Consider the following 6,189-nt stretch of genomic DNA (forward strand, 5'->3'; position numbering starts at 1 on the left):
CTGGGAATCATTTTTCAGCGATAAAAACTTCAAATGTGTGTAAAAGTCCGACCAAGGTTTTGGGATGAAACCATTGCATGTAACTAGAGTAAAGGGGAGAGTTCAAGCCGAGAAAGGCTGAGAATTTACTTGGACATCAGCCTGTATCAACTTTTGAGTGAAAATAAAAAATTGTATAGCAGGCGCCGGGAAGGATTTTTTAAGCAATAAAAACTGCAAATGTGTGGAAAAGTCCATCCAAAGCTTTGAGATTCAAGCCACTGCCTGTAACTAGTGTAAAGGGAAGAGTTCTACCCTAGAAAGCCACAGAATGTATTTGGAAAGCAGCCTGTGTGAAGTTATGAGTGAAAATAAAAAAAGTGTACAGCAGGCGCTGGGAAGCATTTTTAAGTGATAAAAACTGCCAATGTGTGTCAAAGTCCGACCAAGGTTTTGGGATTCAAACCACTGCCTGTAATTAGTGTAAAGGGGAGAGTTCTAACCTGGAATGCATGAGAATTTATTTGGAAAGAGGCCTGTGTGAAGTTATGAATGAAAATAAAAATAGTGCACAGCAGGCGCTAGGAAGCATTTTGAAGCAATAAAAACTGCCAATGTGTGTAAAGGGCCAACCAAAGCTTTGAATCAAACCACTGCCTGTAACTTGTGTAAAGGGGAGAGTTCTACCCTAGAATGCATGAGAATTTACTTGAAAAGAGGCGTGTGTGTGAAGTTATGAGTGAAAAGAAAAAATGTGTATAGCAGGCGCTGGGAAGCATTTTTAAGCGATAAAAACTGCAAATGTGGGTAAAGGTCCAACCAAAGCTTTGGGGTTCAAACCACTTCCTGTAACTTGTGTTAAGGGGAGAGTTCTACCCTAGAATGCATGAGAATTTACTTGGAAAGAGGCCTGTGTGAAGTTCCATCCATCCATTTTCTGAGCCATTTCTCCTCACTCGGGTCGCGGACGTGCTGGAGCCTATCCCAGCTATCATTGGGCAGGAGGCGGGGTACACCCTGAACTGGTTGCCAGCCAATCACAGGGCACATAAAAACAAACAACCATTTGCACTCACATTCAAACCTACGGGCCATTTAGAGTTGTCAATTAACCTATCATGCATGTTTTTTTGGGATGTGGGAGGAAACCGGAGTGCCCGGAGAAAACCCAAACAGGCACGGGGAGAACATGCAAACTCCACACAGGTAGGGCCGGGGATTGAACCCCGGACCTCAGAACTGTGAGGCAGACGCTCTAACCAGTCATCCACCGTGCCGCCCTGTGTGAAGTTATGAGTGAAAATTTAAAAAAGTGTACAGCAGGCGCTGGGAAGCATTTTTTTGCGATAAAAACTGCAAATGTGTGTAAAAGCCCAACCAAAGCTTTGGGATTCAAACCACTGCCTGTAACTCGTGTAAAGGGAGAGTTATACCCAAGAATGCATGAGAATTTAGTTGGAAAGCAACCTGCGTGAAGTTATGAGACAATCCATCCATTTTCTGAGCCACTTATCCTCACAAGGGTCGCAGGAGTGCTGGAGCTTATCGCAGCTATTTTCGGGCAGGAGGCGGGGTACACCCTCAACTGGTTGCCAGCCAATCGCAGTGAAGTTATGAGTGAAAATAAAAAAAGTGTACAGCAGGCGCTGGGAAGCATTTTTAAACGATAAAAACTGCATGTGTGTAAACGTAAAGATAGATAATAAAAAATAAATGTACCCCCCCCCCCCCCCCCCAAAACAAAAAACATCAACCTTACCAAGGGTTTACTGAAAAAATATGCTATTAAAAAGTGCAATCACAAATCACAAGTTAGTGGAAGCAAATTCAATTAATACATAAGCACCGAATTTTCATTTGAAAATCCCCATCAATGTAATGAACTGTCAAGGAAGGGTACGTCTGCATTCACAAACTGCATATAACTCGACAGTTGTGATTTCCATCTCTATTTACTCCTGCCGTTTTGTTATTGTGGACAGGCCAGCTGAAAAGTTGAAGTCAAGGCAGCCGCTACAACGACTGTTACTCGTGTTTTACCATGTCACGGTGCCACTCTGCCAACCTGCTGAGAGGGGCAACTTCAAAATAAAAGCTTCATGTAATACTACATTGGATATCAATGCCATTTTTTTAGCTTTTATTTTGAAGTTAACCACGGAGGGCAGTGATGGCCCTGAATTAAGTTAACTATACGTTTGCGCCCTGGTGGCTGGCTGACTAGAGTGCGACAAATAAAGCACTTTTCATATGCAGCAGTGCCCACATTTTAAATGTAAACATCGCCAACGATCAGGCTCATTCCATCGTGGCAGCCAAAGTCGAGATCACGATTAAAATTCGAATAATTATGCAGCCCCAATGCCAACATTAGAAGGTAACTTCGGAAGCTAATGTCGGAAGTTAACATTTGAGCTTATGTTCGGAATCTAACATTTGTCTTTCTTAGCTCTAACATTAGTTGTAATATTACAAGCTAACTTCAGATGAACATTGACAGCTAACGTTGGACGCAAACTTCAAAAGCTAACATAGGAAGTGAAGGAACCTTGTATTTTATAATCATCAATTACTCTCGAGGTTCCATGCGTGTTCGTTTTCGTGGAAGAACTACAATTATAACAATGTGTTAAAAGTCAACCAATTTATTCCTGACAGAGGGGTCTATACATTTTACAGAGCTCTGGGTCAGCAGCTACGCTCGGCCTCGCCTCAGCAAAGACAGCGCAGACTGTACAAAGCTATCTGTTCTTGCCCCCGACTTATACAATGTTTGAAAGCAGAAGGATGGAATCGCTGTCGTCTGATTGGTCCATGGTCCCATCCGACGTCATCATTGCTCTGCAGAATGATGGCCATTTGCCGCTGGCTCCAGACGCCGTCCCACAGTCTTTGCATCTCATGTTTACAGTGGTTCCCCGCAGCCATTGTCTTCCTCGACATCTGCTCTCTGCTGGATCAGTATCCACCCTGCTGGGAGCTTTCATGCATCACACCCCCACACCATTATCTGATTTACATTATATGCTACACTGCAATAAATACCCTTGTTTACCCGCCATACCAGTTACACCTCGAAACTCTATATCACCTTCGGAAGCGTACAGTGACATTTGAGCTAAGGTTCGGAATCTAACGTTGGTCTTCCTTAACCCTTACATCAGCGGTAACCTTGGATCCTAACTGCAGAAGCTAACACTGGAAACTAATGTTCGACGCCAACATTGAAAGCTAACTTCTGAGTTAATCTTGAAGGTAACATTTGAGCTAACATTGGGAATATAACGTTAGTCTTCCTTTGCTGTAACATGAGAGGTAGCTTTGGAAGCTGACTTCCGAAGCTAACATTGGAAGCTTCAGACGCTAACATTAGAAAGTAATGTTGATGCTGCTGTTCAGGACTTCGGGAATCTTCGACCATCCTGCTGTTTACTGTCAAGCCAGTCGGTTATATTTAAACAGTGGTCAAGCTGAAAACGCCTTTAAAATGTGACAGTGTGAAAACAAGGAAGGTGATCTCAAAGGACGACAAGTTTATCAAGAAGAAGCTTTTATGTCCTCAGGCTATTTCCAGACTGAGTGACGACACGTTCAAGGACGCGCGGCGAGCCTCCAGAAAGCGCTCGGCCAGCGTGCACCACCTGGACGGAGACGTGTGGGCTCCCGCCATCCTCTCCTAAAACCACCATGTTGTTGAACTCCATCTTGTCAAGCTGCCTCGGAGATGCCTCTCAGCTTTTATTTATTTATTTCCATTTTCGTATTAGAACATTTCCACAGATTGTAGAATTTAGAAAGCTCAAATTTCAACTTGCTTCTTTACCACTAGGATTTGAATAAAAACACTTGAGAAGAGTCATCAGTTCTAGTGTCTTCTGCTCTTTTATTTCCACCAAGGAAGTAAGTTTTTACCTTTGTTACTTTGTTTGTTACCGGATTTGTGTAACCTGGACGCGTGTCTCAATACTTTGGTCTAAACGCTACATTTTCCTGACTTTTCCCTTCAAGGAGGTGTCCAAATAGTTTTGTACAAAATCCTCACTTTCTTCGCTTCCCATGTGTCCAAATTCTTTGGACCAAACTCCACATTTTCCGCACTTTTCACTTCCTCTATGAGTACCAATCCTACCTTTTTTTCAATTCTTGTGTGTCCTAATACTTTTGTCCATATTCCAAAATTTCTTCACTTTTTACTTCAAGGAGGCGTCCCACAATTTCTTCACTTCTTGTGTCCCAATACCTTTGTCAATCTACAGCTGTTTACTTTTCACTTCCTGTAGGTGTCATTATCTTCACTTCGCGTGTGTCCCAAAACCTTTGTCCAAGCTCCACATTTTGGCGAATTTTCACTTCCTGTGTACCCCAATACTTCACCCTAAGCCCCACATTTTCTTAATATTACATTTCCTGTAGGTGTCCCAATACTTCTGTCCAAAGTCCACATATTTCTTGACTTTTCCCGTCGACTTTTAACTTCCTGTGTCCCAATACTTTTGTCCTAGCTGCAAAGGTTATTCATTTTCCCTTTTTGTGTGTCTCCATACTTATGTAGAAACTTTCTTCTCTTCCTGTGTATCCTGATACTTTTGTACACATGATCACATACTGTGCGTCGATATGAAGAGTATGCATGTAGACCTCGCCCAAGGAGCTTTCAGAGCTACTTGTCAAGCCAACAATGCTTTGAAGACAGCAGCAGAATAAGAACCGACACACACAGGTGATTGGACTTTCCCAAGACTTCAATTGTTTCAATGCATCCAGTTATAGATTCTCGATTTTACATGAAAGCAAATATTTACCAATAAAAACGAGAAACAATCTCTTGTGACTCAACAACTTTTCCATTATTTTTTTGGCCAATATTTTTGTATTTTCTGGGGGGGGGGACACGACAATATTCACATAACCGAAGGGTCGCCAGTTCGAATGCCAGTCCGGCTGTCGAGGTGTCTTTGGGTAAGAACACCAATTTGCACCCAGTGGGACTGGCAGCGCCTTGCATGGCAGCAGGTGCCCTTTGTTGTGTGAACGTGAGGCTTTGTAAAGCGCTTTGGGCACTGTATGGTGGAAATAAAGTGCTCTATATAAGTGCAATCCATTTACCATTTATGTATTTGCATATTACTTTAGTGTAGTATTTTTGTCTAACATTTGTGTTTTTTGTGTAATTCTTTTGTAATTTGTCAAATTTCATGTATTTTTTTTGTTTTCAAATTTTAAAAACTTTTCAGCAAATATTTATTTTATTGTTCCACTTATTTACAATTTTAGTCTAACATTTGTGTATTGTTTAGCATCATATTTTTGCATTGTGTTTTGCCTAATTTAGTTTTTGTGTTCTATATTTTTTTATTTTTTGTTTAATAAGTGTTACTAGTTTAATATTGTATGCAGTATTTTTGTCTATTTGCATAAATGTACCGTATATTGTCTAACATTGGTATTTTCTTGTCTGATATTTCTCTTTATGTAATATGTTTGTATTTTATGTTTAATATTGGCGGCACGGTGAGCGACTGCTGGAGTTTGCATGTTCTCCCCATGCCTGCGTAGGTTTTCTCCGGGTACTCCGGTTTCCTCCCACATCCCAAAACCTTCCTCTACGCTGATTGGAGACTCTAAATTGCCCGTAGGTGTGAAAGTGACTGCGACCGGTTGTTTGTTTATATGTGCTATGCGATTGGCTGGCAACCAGTTCAGGGCGTACCCTGCCTCTCGCCCGAATATAGCTGGGATAGGGCTCCAGCACGCCCCTAGTGAGGATAAGCGGTACAGAAAATGGATGGTAATATTTCTGTATTATTTTGTCACACCATTTTGTTTGTTTTGGTCAAATACTCCGCCAAAAACAAATGCCCCCCCCCCCTTCCCCGAAACAACTTCATAGAGCAATTAAATGTTATTCATAAGAAGCTAAGCAGGCTAGCAAGTGAGTGCCCATGGTGATTCCATTGCAATATAATCTGTGGATGCAGCATTTTATCACCAATTGTAAATAAATGATTATTTTGCCACCAAAAGCCCTCTCTCAGTCTTGTTGTTTTATAGTTTGAGGTGTCACAAAAGCCAAAAATAGCATCAAAGTCACTGTTCTGCTTGACTTGTTTTCTCCGCTTGTTAGTCAGAAATCGGTGTTTTGGGTGAAATCAACCCGTTATCACACTGATTGCTAAAGAATGGAAACAGGAAGGTGGGAAAAAAAGCCTA

The sequence above is a fragment of the Phycodurus eques genome, chromosome 13 (assembly GCF_024500275.1).
Source record: "Phycodurus eques isolate BA_2022a chromosome 13, UOR_Pequ_1.1, whole genome shotgun sequence".
NCBI lineage: Eukaryota > Metazoa > Chordata > Actinopteri > Syngnathiformes > Syngnathidae > Phycodurus > Phycodurus eques.